The following is a 12855-nucleotide window of genomic DNA, read 5'->3' as shown; positions in this document are numbered from 1 at the left end:
CCTCGGGGCTGTAGGTAACTGCTGGCAGCGTTCTTTCTGAGGCAGGTCCGATGTGCAGACGCCTCCTGTGCGTGGCTCTGTACTTCGGCGTCGCCTCTAACCGGGACTGCAGCTTCACACAGAGTTCAGACAGATCCGGTGTTGTGCGCAATTCTGTTCCCCCGTGAAAATCTGTTTCCCCTGTGTCGGGAACGCGCTTTGCAGCCGTTTCCCCGGCGCTTCTAATTGATTTCTCGGTAAAACAACTCATATAATCATGTCAAGGTTGTAACAGTCAGTTTAATCGGCAGTTGTTTACAAAATTGTAGAATAAAAATAAACAAACGATGTCTTCTTACGCTGTATTGTGTTATTATAAATGGCAAGATAAACGGTCTTTTTCCAACTTTTGTCACTTTAACCTGACAAAACACTATTCCAGCACCTACTGTGTATTTATGATTTTACATTGCTGAAAGAGGAGGATGGGATGGCTGATAGCAGGACACAAACATTATGGCTGTTTCTCAATTCACGAGAATGCGAGCGCGTTCTCGTGAATTGAGAAACAGCCTAAGACTTCCTGAAAACACAAGAGTGTAGACTTCCCAGTACATCCCTTTATAATATAAAATATGACAGTTTACTGGATTAAGGAAATTTCTAGTATACTACATCCCATCACACATAATTTGAGAATTTAGAAACATTTGCTCTTTATTTCCCAAAGTTTTCGAGAGATGTCTGAAAGACCGTTTATTTTTATTTTACAATTTTGTAAACAGCTGCCGATTAAACTGAATGTTACAACCTTGACATGATTATAGGATTTGTTTTACCGAGAAATCGACTAGAAGCGCCGGGGAAACGGCTGCAAAATGCGCTCCCGACACGGGGGAAACAGAATCGCGCACAACACCGGCCTACGAAATGGCGGCGGCCGTCCAATCCATCCAGAGACCACGCCAACAACGCCATCTTCTTCGCCAGGCTGGAAAACAAATGAGAGTGGTGTGAATAAAAATCAAACGCAAGTCACAATAACATTAAACAAGGAAGGAGAAGCAGTAAAAACAAGTCACTTACAGACAATGTCGTCTTTATCAACATCGTGTCAATCTGGAATTGCAGACAATGCTCCGAGCAAATAGGAGGTCACCGCCTCGCTCCGGTTCATAGCGCCTGCAATTTGCCTCCGAGTTGTGAAGACGGCATACTGCTTCCTGTAAATGAAAATACACTTTAATAAAGCTTGTTCTTTTGCAAGGCTACTAGGCTAATCTTAGATTTGGTTGTAGGCTAGGCTACTTTTAGCTCAGCTAGCAGTCACCAAACATATTCTTACCTAAGCTTGGGATTCTGCACCCGTCTTCTCTTCTTGGAGTTAGTCTCTCCCGCACAGTTGTTCGACTGCAGAGCCGCCAACTTGTCCTCTATGGACAGCAACCTGGAGTTTACCGAATTCTGCAGTTAAGTGAACCGCTAATTCATATTGGCACTATTAGCTGACGAGACGGTCCACTTCTTCTTCTTCTTCTTTTTCTTCTTCTTCTTTCGGTTTTTATGGCGGTTGGCAACTAACTTTAATGGTGCATTACCGCCACCAACTGGACTGGAGTGTGGTACTGGAGTCTAACCTTCCCTAATAGGTTGCAAACAAATAAAACAAACACACAAACAAACATAACGAAACAAACCAATCAAAACAAAACAAACAAAAAGATCATACTAAATTATTTTAATTAGTCCTGTATTCCTCAGGAAGCCAATTACATAGTTTACACTCATTTCCCCTGTGTTTTTTTGCAGAATTTTTTCTAAGTTTAGCCTCATCTGTTCTCCTTGTAATTGTAAGACTAGTCTTTGTCTTTCTTCCTGATATTTATTACAGTGTACAATAACATGCTCTATAGTCTCTGGACTACCACAGAATTCAGTTGCCATCAGCATGCTTCTTCATTATTAACAAAGTTTTATTTAGACGTGTGTGTCCATACCTCATTCTAGAAAATGAATGATAACTGCCACCATTTCTGCCGTAAATACAGATAGTTGATCAGATAGTCTTTTAGATATGTCAATTTTAAACTCAGATATATAAATTCCTATTCCCACACATCCTTTTGAATTCTTAGAACCATCTGAATATATTTTAACATAATTATAATATGAGTTTCTTAAGTATATATCGGTTTTTACCCCTATTTCTTTTAAATACCAATCGTTTTTCATTTTAAGTAGTTTTATGTCTACATTTACTGCCGGAAATATCCATGGAGGGCTAACGTTAATTGGATTAAATTGAGCTATTTCTTTATCTTCTAATTCATATATTTTAATCCATTTGTTTATGATCCATCCAAATCCATTACTATGGAACTTTGAATATTCCCAACAATATTTTAATATTGTTGCATTTACATTTTCATCTTTTTTACTTTTTATTTTCATCCAGTATGTCAAAGCTAATTTTATTCTTCTTATTTCTAGTGGAATCTCTCCAGTCTCTACTAGAAGGGCATTAATAGGTGTCGATTTTACTGCTCCTGTACATATACGTAAAGCCCTATTCTGTAAAGTATCTATTTTTTGTAATGTTGTTTTAGCTGCTACTCCATATATAAAACTACCATAATCTATTGTTGATCTCATGAGAGCCCTATATATGTTTAATAATGACTGTCTATCTGCACCCCAGTTATTTCCAGCCACAGCCTTTAATAGATTTATCACTTTCTTACATTTAGTTTCCAGATTCTTTGTATGCGTTTTCCATGTATATGATTGATCCAACCATATTCCCAGATATTTAAATTCTGCTACCCTTTCCAATGGTTGTTCATATAATGTTATTGTACCTATGTCTATGTTTTTCTTATTTGTAAAAATCATATAACAAGATTTACTTGTTGATAATTTAAAACCCCATTCAAAGGACCATTTTTCTACTTTATTAATCGCTTTCTTAATTTTACCTATAACAAATCTTGTATTCTTTCCTCTCATCCATAAAACTCCATCATCAGCATATAATGCAGATTTTATACATTCTTCTGTTTCAGAAAAGATATCATTTATCATAATATTAAATAGTATTGGGCTAATTGCACTACCTTGTGGAATTCCATTTTCAATATTCAATTCTTTTGAGTAATCATTTCCAATCTTAACTTTTATTTTTCTATCCTTCAAAAAATTTGCTATCCAATTAAACATTTTCCCTCCTATTCCCATCTGTTTCATTTTTATAAGTAATCCTTCTCTCCATAATGAATCATACGCTTTTTCTATGTCAAAAAATACTACAATCATAATTTCTTTCATTTTTAAAGCTTTCTCTATATCATTACTAACTCTAGTTATTGCGTCCATTGTTGATCTTCCCTTCCTAAATCCGCACTGATTTTCATTGATTAATTTCTTATGATCAAGAATAAATTCTAGTCTATTAATCACTATTTTCTCCATCCACTTACTTAAGTGTGAAGTTAATGCTATTGGTCTGTAATTATTTGGATTTGTAGGATCTTTCCCTGGTTTATTAAACGGTAGAATTATTGCTCTCTTCCATCTATTTGGTATTACACCTTCTTTCCATATTTTATTAAACAGTTTTAATATTAATTCTAATGTTACTTCAGGAATCTGTTTAAACATAGCATAGCATAACTGATCTTCCCCAGGAGCTGAATATCCTGTCCCTTTCAATACTGCTTTAATTTCCTTCATAGTTATATTTATGTCTAATGTTGAATTATATGTTTGACTTTTTCCCAAAATATTTTTATGTTTGCTAATTTTTTGATTCATCTGTTGTCTATGAATGTTTGTAAGATGTTCCCCACTATGTACTGCCGCAAATGCTTCCCCCAACAAATCTGCCTTATCTTTATTTAACACTACTACTTCCTGATCTCTGACTAAGGCTGGTATTTTAATACCACTCCTTTCCCCAATCATTTTCCTAAACATTGACCATACATTTTGCAATTTAATTTCAGATCCTATTGAGGAAGTATATTCTCTCCACGTTTTCTTTTTGGCTTCTTTAATAATTTTTCAAGCTACTGCTCTTTTCTTTTTATAATTAATAAGAGTTTCAAGTGTTAAATTTTTCTGCAGTATTTTAAATGCCCTGTTACGATCTTTAATCGCTTTAGTACATTCATCATTCCACCAAGGGACTACTTTTTTCCTTCCTTTTATTATTGTTTTTGGTATACTTGAATTTGCAGCATTTAAAATATGTTTTGTTATCTGGCTTGTACACTCTTCTATGTTACCTTTTAATGTAACCAAATGTCTGCTTTCCTCACACTTTACTTTAAATTTTTTCCAATCAGCTTTATTAAAACACCATCTTGTGATTATGACATCTTCTTGCCTCTTTATATTATCATTAATTATAGTACTTACTGGAAAATGATCACTCCCTATTGTGGATTCCCTGTTGACGTTCCATTCACATGATCCTACAAGACAGTCAGATACTAATGTAATGTCTAAACATGATGTTGTATTTTTATGTACATTAACTCTGGTACCTTTTCCATTGTTAAGACAAACTAGTGACCTTTCATCCATTATTTCTTCTATTATGTTGCCATTTTGATCTGTCTTTTTGCTGCCCCAGAGACTATTATGAGCATTAAAATCACCGCACCATACTTCTCTTCTATGTAATTTCCCAGCCATTTCCTTAAGCTTTTTACAATCAAGATTTTTACATGGATTATAATAGTTTATAATTTTAATATTACCATATTTTCTTACATTAAATATTTCTATAATAATACATTCTAATTCATTATTCATTTGGATTTTCTTATAAGCTATTCCATCTTTAATTAAGGTAGCACATCCTCCTCCATTACAATCACTTCTATCCTGTCTTTCCATGTTATATCCAGGGATCTTAAAATCTAGATTTGGTTTTAACCATGTTTCTTGTATACATATAATATCAGGTATTATTTCTAATTCATAAATATACTTTTTAAATTCTTGTCCATTGGCTATTAAGCTTCGAGCATTCCATTGAAGTATATATAGAACCATTAAAAAGAACACTTGAATCCTAGTCCTGGGTATTTCCTGTAGTTTCAGTGGCACTTAGAATGGTATGTATTTGATCTGCTTGTATTTCTTTCATATCTAAAAATCTTCCAGCTGCTGTAACTATTTCCTTTATTTTATCACTTTTCTTCTTCATTTGCACTGTTACATTAACAATATGGCATATAAATGCTACAAAGTTTTCTTTTTTCACCACCATCGTATCTTCATCCACTCTACATTTATGCAAGCATGCATTTTGGATATTTGGATTTTGAGCCAGTATTTGTCTCTGCCCGTTCTGCACTTGATTTATATTCCAAGCTGAGTTTCTTTGACCTGTTTCTCCCATTCCTCTATTACTGTCTTTCTTTACTCTTTTTAAGGCTTCAGCATATGAAATTCTTTCTGTAATTTTAACTCTTTGAGCTTCCCTAGCTTCCTTTTGTATTTGACATCCACCATAAGCTGCACTATGTTCTCCTCCACAATTACAACATTTGATTTTTGCATCTTTCTCACATTTTCCATATTCATGTGGACCTCCACATCTTGCACACCTGATTTTTCCTTTGCATTCCTTTGCAGTGTGTCCCATTCTTTGACACTTGAAACAGCGGAGGGGTTTAGGGATATACTCTCTAACTCTATAGTTCATGTAACCCAGCTGGATATTTCCAGGCATACTATTTTCAAACTGTAAAATTACTGCCATAGTATCTTTAAGTTCTCCGTCTCTTTTACTTTTAATCCTAGTGGCATCAGTTATTTTCCCTCCTTTGATTTCTGCTTTTACATCTTCCATTGTCATTTCCAGCGGAACTCCTGAAATCACTCCTCTTAGCCTCGCTAACAATCCTGGTATATGAGTTCTAACTCTTTCCCCCATTAGGTTTTTCATTTTCATGATCTTTTGTTGCTGTGATTCGCTGTTAGCATGTATCAGCACTCTTCTGTTGTTCATGATTCTAGCCATTTTTATTTTTCCTATTTCTGCCTCTATTGCTTTAGTCAGTTTTATGGGATGTATAGCTCCCCCCTCTTGCTTGAATTCTACCACAACTTTATATTCTGCTTCTAAATTAACTTGACTGTGTTCATCTGAATTCGCCCTTTCATTTGTTTTTGTTCTTTTGCTAATGTCTGCTCTTGTCTCACTTTCTTCTGACCAACTTCTTGCTCTTTCTTGTCTTTTCTTAATTGTTCTTTTCATTCGTGATGATCTAGAAATCATCCATTCCATCTCATTCCCACTATTTCCTCCTGATGTAGATACCATGTAGCTACAGTCAATGTACAGTTTATGCTAACCGCCAAAATTCAAATCCTACCGCCTTGTTTGTTCCGTTCACTCTCGAATTCCTGCTTCGTCAACTTCCAATCTGGAAGCCGAGCCCACTTCTCTTCAAGCTCAACCAGGTCCGAGCACCCGGTCACCTTAGTATCTGGTTTATGTTTAAGACCATGACCATGTGAACATGCAAAATTATATTTTAACAATCAATGTAAACATCAGTTTTAAAATATTCATAGTGTCATATGTTGATGTGTTTCATATTTCTGTAGCTTTTTTATTTATAAAGTTGCTCCTTTTTCACTTAAAGTAAAAATTTAATGAGGTACTATTTACCTTTATCTGAGAAATGTTTTACATTGGTAACTTTACATGTATTTAAGCAAAATTTAATCAAAGTTACAATACTTTTACTTGAATATTTTTTTTTTACCTCTGGTAACACCCCAACGGCTTGGGGAACTGAGATGGGCATGATGAAGTTAATTTTTTGTAATTCTGGGTATTATATGATGTAGGGATGAGCGTTTTACAGTTGTTGAAAAGACACATCGCTGTCATGGGGTGGCTTTATGTTTTGGCATGCGCCATTATAATTTTAATCATTCAGATGTATTTACTGCTGCGTGCTAATGAAAGGAAACAGCAAGGGATAGCCTGCAGGAGTTACTGGAACAACGGTGGTGTCCTAAAGGTAAAAGAGGTTACGAATGATTGTTATCCTTCAGGCGTTAATTAGAACAATGATAAGACTGAAAATAACGACTCTGATGTTAACGGGGCAGTTTGTTTAAACTTGCAAGGATGCTCCTGGTTTTGGCTACAGGAGGTGGGACAGATACTGCTTTGTTCTTGTATACTCACAACCACTTTGATGTTGCTTCAAAATTTGACAGCAAAAGCTTATAATTTCAAAAATAAAAAAAGCAATCAAACCCACCATCTCAAAATGCACTGCAGAAATGACATGAACATCGTTGTCCAAACTCATCCAAACTTTAGGAATGTGCTTATTGTGTTTCTGTTGATTTATATTTGTGTATCTGATGAAAAAAAAGGGCACGAGAACCCCTTGAACTGCTCTGGTTGTCCCTTCCACTGTTGTGTTAAACTAAACTAATGCAAATGCCTGCCTCCAAACATTATTAATATTTTATTAGTTTGAGAAAAGAAGTTACTCTTTTTTTCCAATTCATTTCTGGATGATGCTGTTTTATCTTTTGTATGCTAAGACATTTAACTCTCATATGCAAGTAGTTTGTGAATGAAGAGGCATCTGTCCTCCAGGGATGAGATAATGTGTCTGCACAGCAGCCGGTCTCAAAGATTTGCTGTTGTTTCTCAGTTTAACCCATTAACGTTACCCACGACATTCTGACAGTCAGAAACTAGGATTTTAACTCCAACAAAGTGAAGTGTTAGCAGAAATCTTACAAAAGGACAATGATCAGCAGAAAGATGAGCCATCTTAAAGGAGAAATGTCATCCTTCTAAAGTCCTTCCTTTTCACAATGAAATCTTTCACTTTTAGTTTATTTAAAGTGGAACTGCAATGATTTAGTCTGAATTCCTCATTATTGTTGCCCCACAGCCCCTCTTTTGCCCCTATTCTGAGCTGCATCTTAGAGCAACTCGCTTAAGTCTAAAGGATGCTCTGTCCACAGCGCCCCCTTCAGGTCACAGAGTGTTACACTCCACCCACGTTTGGCCATTTTGTGGCATGCTAGGGGACGGTTAATTACTGTTTTGGAAAATGGATGGATGGATGGATGGATGGATGGATGGATGGATAACCAATATCAAGAGTCAATGCTTACACGGTTCTAACTCAAAAGACAGGAAGTGCTGTTCCTTTAAAGTTTTCAAAAATCTTTCTCATATTTAAACTGCCGGCATTTGTTGCATCATTGATTGCAAGTGCATACTAGATTGAGCTCTAGGTTTGTAAACAGGAATGGTTTTATGTTAGAGACCATTGAAAAAAGCAAGCAAAAAGATGGAAATACACACAATACTTATTTTGACTAGATCAATCTGCTCTCAATGATATTTTGACATGTTTGGGTACAAGAAACCCTTTCTGGTTGCTCTGTCAGTAACGTGACAAAAAAAAATCTTGCTTTTTTTCCCCCTTGTTCTTCTACAGGAGTGTGGTGATGATAATCAGCATACAAATCAAACCAAAATTATTTACTTTAGTTACAGGAGAGACACCATAACCTCACATCTATACTTAGCCTCAAAGAACCTTCGTCTCAAAGACTGCCGGGTGTCAGCGGAGACTTGACTCTATTCTTTAGTGGTGTCATTAACACGGCTGTTCAAAGTATTATGGCGCTGACTGCGAGGGTAGCAACTTGTGATATAATTGGTTTCAGGGAGAAGCTGGGACTTTTTCTGACGTCTCTCAATTTAAGATTTTTTAAAAGTGAATGCCACCATTTGGGAATTTCTATTGATGAGAAAAGTAAGTAAAAAAAAAAAAGATGTAAAAAGAAAAGCAAGTCATACGGATGAATGATGAGGGCCCACTAGGCAACACAAACTGTTACCTGCTTTACTGCTTCTCTCCAAACCCCTTGTTAGGTAAAAATAATTGATAACAATTGTTGTGTGTAAATGTGTAGCAGGATTTGTGCTTTAAAAATGTCATCAAGCTAAGAGGCTGAAGAAATCTCACCTGAGAATAAAACATGCAGCTTTTAAAATGACATTTAGAGGAGAGATTGAAAGTCTGTTTGCAAAACTCAGTTCTACATTAGAAACTAGCAGAAAATTAAATTGTTCAGTGTCACCACAGGCTCAGTTTGGTTCATCAAACAAGTGACAAACATGTCGGAGTTAGCGTGTATCATTTAAAAAAGACTTTGTCCTTCAGATTTATTGGTATGAAAGTTTTTTGTTTGTTTGTTTTCTTCATCTTCCATTTGTTTTTGTTTTTTTTACTAAATAAATGTTGGGAAATTATTTTGCATAGAGAAGCAGCTTCATTGTTTTGTTTTGTTTGTTTTTTTCCTTTGGTGCCACATGTAGTTAGCATATGTGGGACTTCTCATTAATAAAAATGCATCTTTACTAATTTTCTTAACATCAAATGCAGTCATGAGAAAAAAATAGCACACCATCTGTCAGTTGTAGTTTTAATGTATAAATGATCTTCAGCAGTTTTTAAAATTATTTAAACCCAATGCCGAAAAGGTTGAATCTCCTTCTCAGCTATGCCATCAGTTCAGCAGAGGTAATAAACCATTTATTAAATTCAGATGTGTTGGAAGGGAGTGCATCTAAAGTTGCAGGGCAGTGACACATAAAAATGCACTTGAATTTATAGTTGCTGTGCTTTCTTTTTACCATCACAATACTGTTGAAGCTAGCAGTATAGCTTTAAAATTATTAATTAAGTAAAAAAATAGAAACTGTAATGTTGAAGTCAATCTGTACAGGTTGAAACAAGCTAGGATGAAACAACTCTCGGAAAGTTGGGGGTGTGATTTGTATGGCTATCTTCATAGACTGTGTCAGGGTTCTTGAAGATCACCGGCAGAAACCAGTCTGGACAGGACAAGTCAGGCCTTTGGCCTGGTGTGGCATATGCCTTCTTTAACTTCAAACATAAGGGCAAATCCAGATTTAGGAAGATGTGCACCACTGGCCTAGGGCCAGGTTTGGGACCCTGCATGCTCGAGTTTCTTTAGGTATGCAAATTACAATGGATTGATAACACATCAACTTCAAAGCGTACAGACTTTGTCCACATGAATATGCAGGTTTTCAGACACAATATTTATATTTACCCATTCTATAAATGCCTTCAGCTATGCAAAGACTTCACCCAAAATGCTTCAGTAACTATAACAGGCCTGTATATTTCAATATAAAGCCATCACTAAAATCTGTATATGTGCACTTGTCATTTTTACGTAGTTGTGTATTGATCATCTCTATTAAACTCCAACAAATTCATTTTTCCCTCATTTTCTTCAGCAACATAAAATGCAATGTTATGGCCTGTAAGCTCTTAGTGAAGTCCAGCATGGTATAAATGCCTGGTTGATTTTGCATATAAATACCTAAAATGATTTTTATCTGTGAAGGTTTCACAAATTTCTCACTTCACAATGCCTATCTATGCCCGTCAGTCTGATTGGTCACCCGGCTAAAAAGTAAAAACTATTCAGTTTTTATCATAACATTAGACCACTAGGAAACATTATCGGATCAAAACTCCTTTGCAACCTTACTGACATCTTTTTTTAGACTCAATCCTTTCGTTACAGTAAGGCTCCCCTATAGATGGCTAACAAATAATTTATAGATATGTTATTAATCAATCTTCAAACACTTTATAAGTCATTCATGAGTGTTTATTATGCATTAATTAAGGACATGCAAGAGACAACACAGACAGGTTTGTGCTTACGAGGTAGTAACTTAGTGTGAAATGTTTAATATAAGCAACTCTAAATGAAATCTAGAGCCTCACAATTTGGCAAGAAACCAGCCAGTTTTGACTATTGCTTGCCCTTAATTAATGTAACAATGAGTTATAAAGTGTTTATTAATTAACTAAATATCCATAAACTATTTATTAGCCATCTATAGAAGAGCCTTTTTGGAAAGTGGTACCATACGTTTTTTTGTAAAAGCAGTTTTTTTTTTTAACACATTAGCCTTTTTTAAAGCAACCCATCAACTGAGTTACAATCAGGTGACAAATGTACAACATTATTTATGCTTCAATGGCTTACTCTAAGTGATTATTTTGCTCAGAAGGTTTATTCTAAGTGACTTGAAGGACTGCCACTAAATGGTGTTGTAACGTCTTATAAAAATTAAAATTGATTATGAATGTTGAAACTAGTATCCGATGTGTGCCATTTAAGATAGATAATAGTTGGGCGTGGTGACACAGGAGTAGAGTGTGCAGCCCACAGGTGTCAAACTCAAAGGGCCAAATCTGGCCCTTAAAGGTAAATTATCCGGCCCTCGAGAGCTAAAAAAAAGGCATATATCTTTTTATACTGTAAAGTGGCTAAAACTGTGCCACCTGTAAGTGTAACTCACCCCAATATCAAGTTTTTTTGCAGATAAACTGTATAAACTGGGCCTAAGAGTGCTACTTTTATGTTACTGTGCATTTTTTATACTACTGTGTGAACTGGATTGAAATTATGAAATGAAAAGTATCGTCTCTACACATGCAAGCGGCCCTTTTAATGACTTCATGATGCCAAAGTGGCCCCATATAGAAATTAGTTTGACAGCTCTGGTGCAGCCTATGTACCAAAGCCCTGGTCCTTGACGTGGCCATCCCCAGTTCGGGTCCCTTTGCCACATGTCTTCCTCTTCTCTCTTGGCTCTCATTTCCTGTTAGTTGTCAAGAGTTTGCCACTAATGCCAAAAAAACAAATACAATAAATAGAAAATAGTTTATTCATACCCGAATGGATTTTAGATTGTTGAGATATAAAATATTGAGTTTTGAAAGGCATAAAACTGTTAAATAAAAGTGGTGATAAATTTTACATCAGTTGGAGGAGTCAGCGAGAGATTTGGTGGAAATCTCCGGAGATCAAATTGAACTTTAAAGAGTGTGAATGTAGCCTTTTTATGATCGTAACTGATGATGCAGCTTTGGCTTGCCACATTATCGTTCAGGGTGCAGTTATACTTGCAGAAAAACACAGCGTGTTCTTTACTCCATTGGCTCTCGTTCTAAAGCTCATAAAGGAAGATGCCGGATAAAGAAGTACAGTCCCATACCTTGTTGAAACAAAATTATAGTTTCATTAAGACTTGCTGCTCTCTTTGCTCTTGTTCTGCATCCCAGATTTCTCCTCTTTAACTCACCTGGAATCATTGGCTTTGGGCTTTTGAAATCTCTCATGTGTTCCTGTCCCGTTTGCACGATGATAACTGAGACGAGCAGAAATTCCTTCAAAGAAACAGCAACAAAACTGAAGAGTTTATCAGAAAATACACAGAAACATTTGCATCTGCAGCAGAACCACATCAGTGGGGGTTGGAAAAGTCTAAAAACAATTTCAGGTCTCAACCCGAGCTCCCAGGCTGTAGGTGATTTACAGCGGATGAATGATCTGAACCACTTCTTCAGCAGGTTTGATCAGACACTCGGCCCTCCCCCAGCCTAGTCTCCCCTGCTGTGACCCTTCAGCATCTTTAATGACTGGCTCTCTTCTCTTCCAGAAATTCACACCTGTCAGCGACCACCTACCCCCTCCACTTCAGATGATTCCATCCCACAGGCCACGCTCCACCACCATCCTGTCCCATTTAAAACTTCAGGTGAGGAAAGAGCTGCAGAAGATCCAAGCTCCTGAGATGCTGCGCAGATCAACTGTGTGGCATCATGGGATATGTGTCCAACATGAGCCTGAAGCTGGGGAAAGCACAACACAGAGGAAGGACCTCAGCAGCAACAAGCAGGTAGCATTGACCTAGCCCCTGATGAAGACCATTGGGAGGGTAGCCACCTGCCATCTTTGCCCCCCTGTGAGGTCTTTGTT

At 36.4% G+C, this 12855-nt stretch overlaps 1 protein-coding gene across 1 annotated transcript in view; it reads right to left on the bottom strand.

The window, feature by feature from the left end:
• The window catches only part of LOC118562916, a 4148-nt gene extending 2612 nt beyond the window's left edge, over nt 1–1536 (bottom strand). The window contains exons 1-3 of the mRNA XM_036136140.1: nt 1325–1536; nt 1066–1202; nt 819–970 (exon numbers count right to left, since the gene is read on the bottom strand). The gene's annotated coding sequence lies outside the window, so the exon portion shown is untranslated. The remainder of the gene's footprint in view (nt 1–818; nt 971–1065; nt 1203–1324) is intronic.
• Nucleotides 1537–12855: the final 11319 nt, after the last annotated feature.

This window comes from Fundulus heteroclitus, chromosome 4 (assembly GCF_011125445.2).
Source record: "Fundulus heteroclitus isolate FHET01 chromosome 4, MU-UCD_Fhet_4.1, whole genome shotgun sequence".
NCBI classification, from domain to species: Eukaryota; Metazoa; Chordata; class Actinopteri; order Cyprinodontiformes; family Fundulidae; genus Fundulus; species Fundulus heteroclitus.
This window is presented reverse-complemented; position numbering and strand designations above follow the sequence as displayed.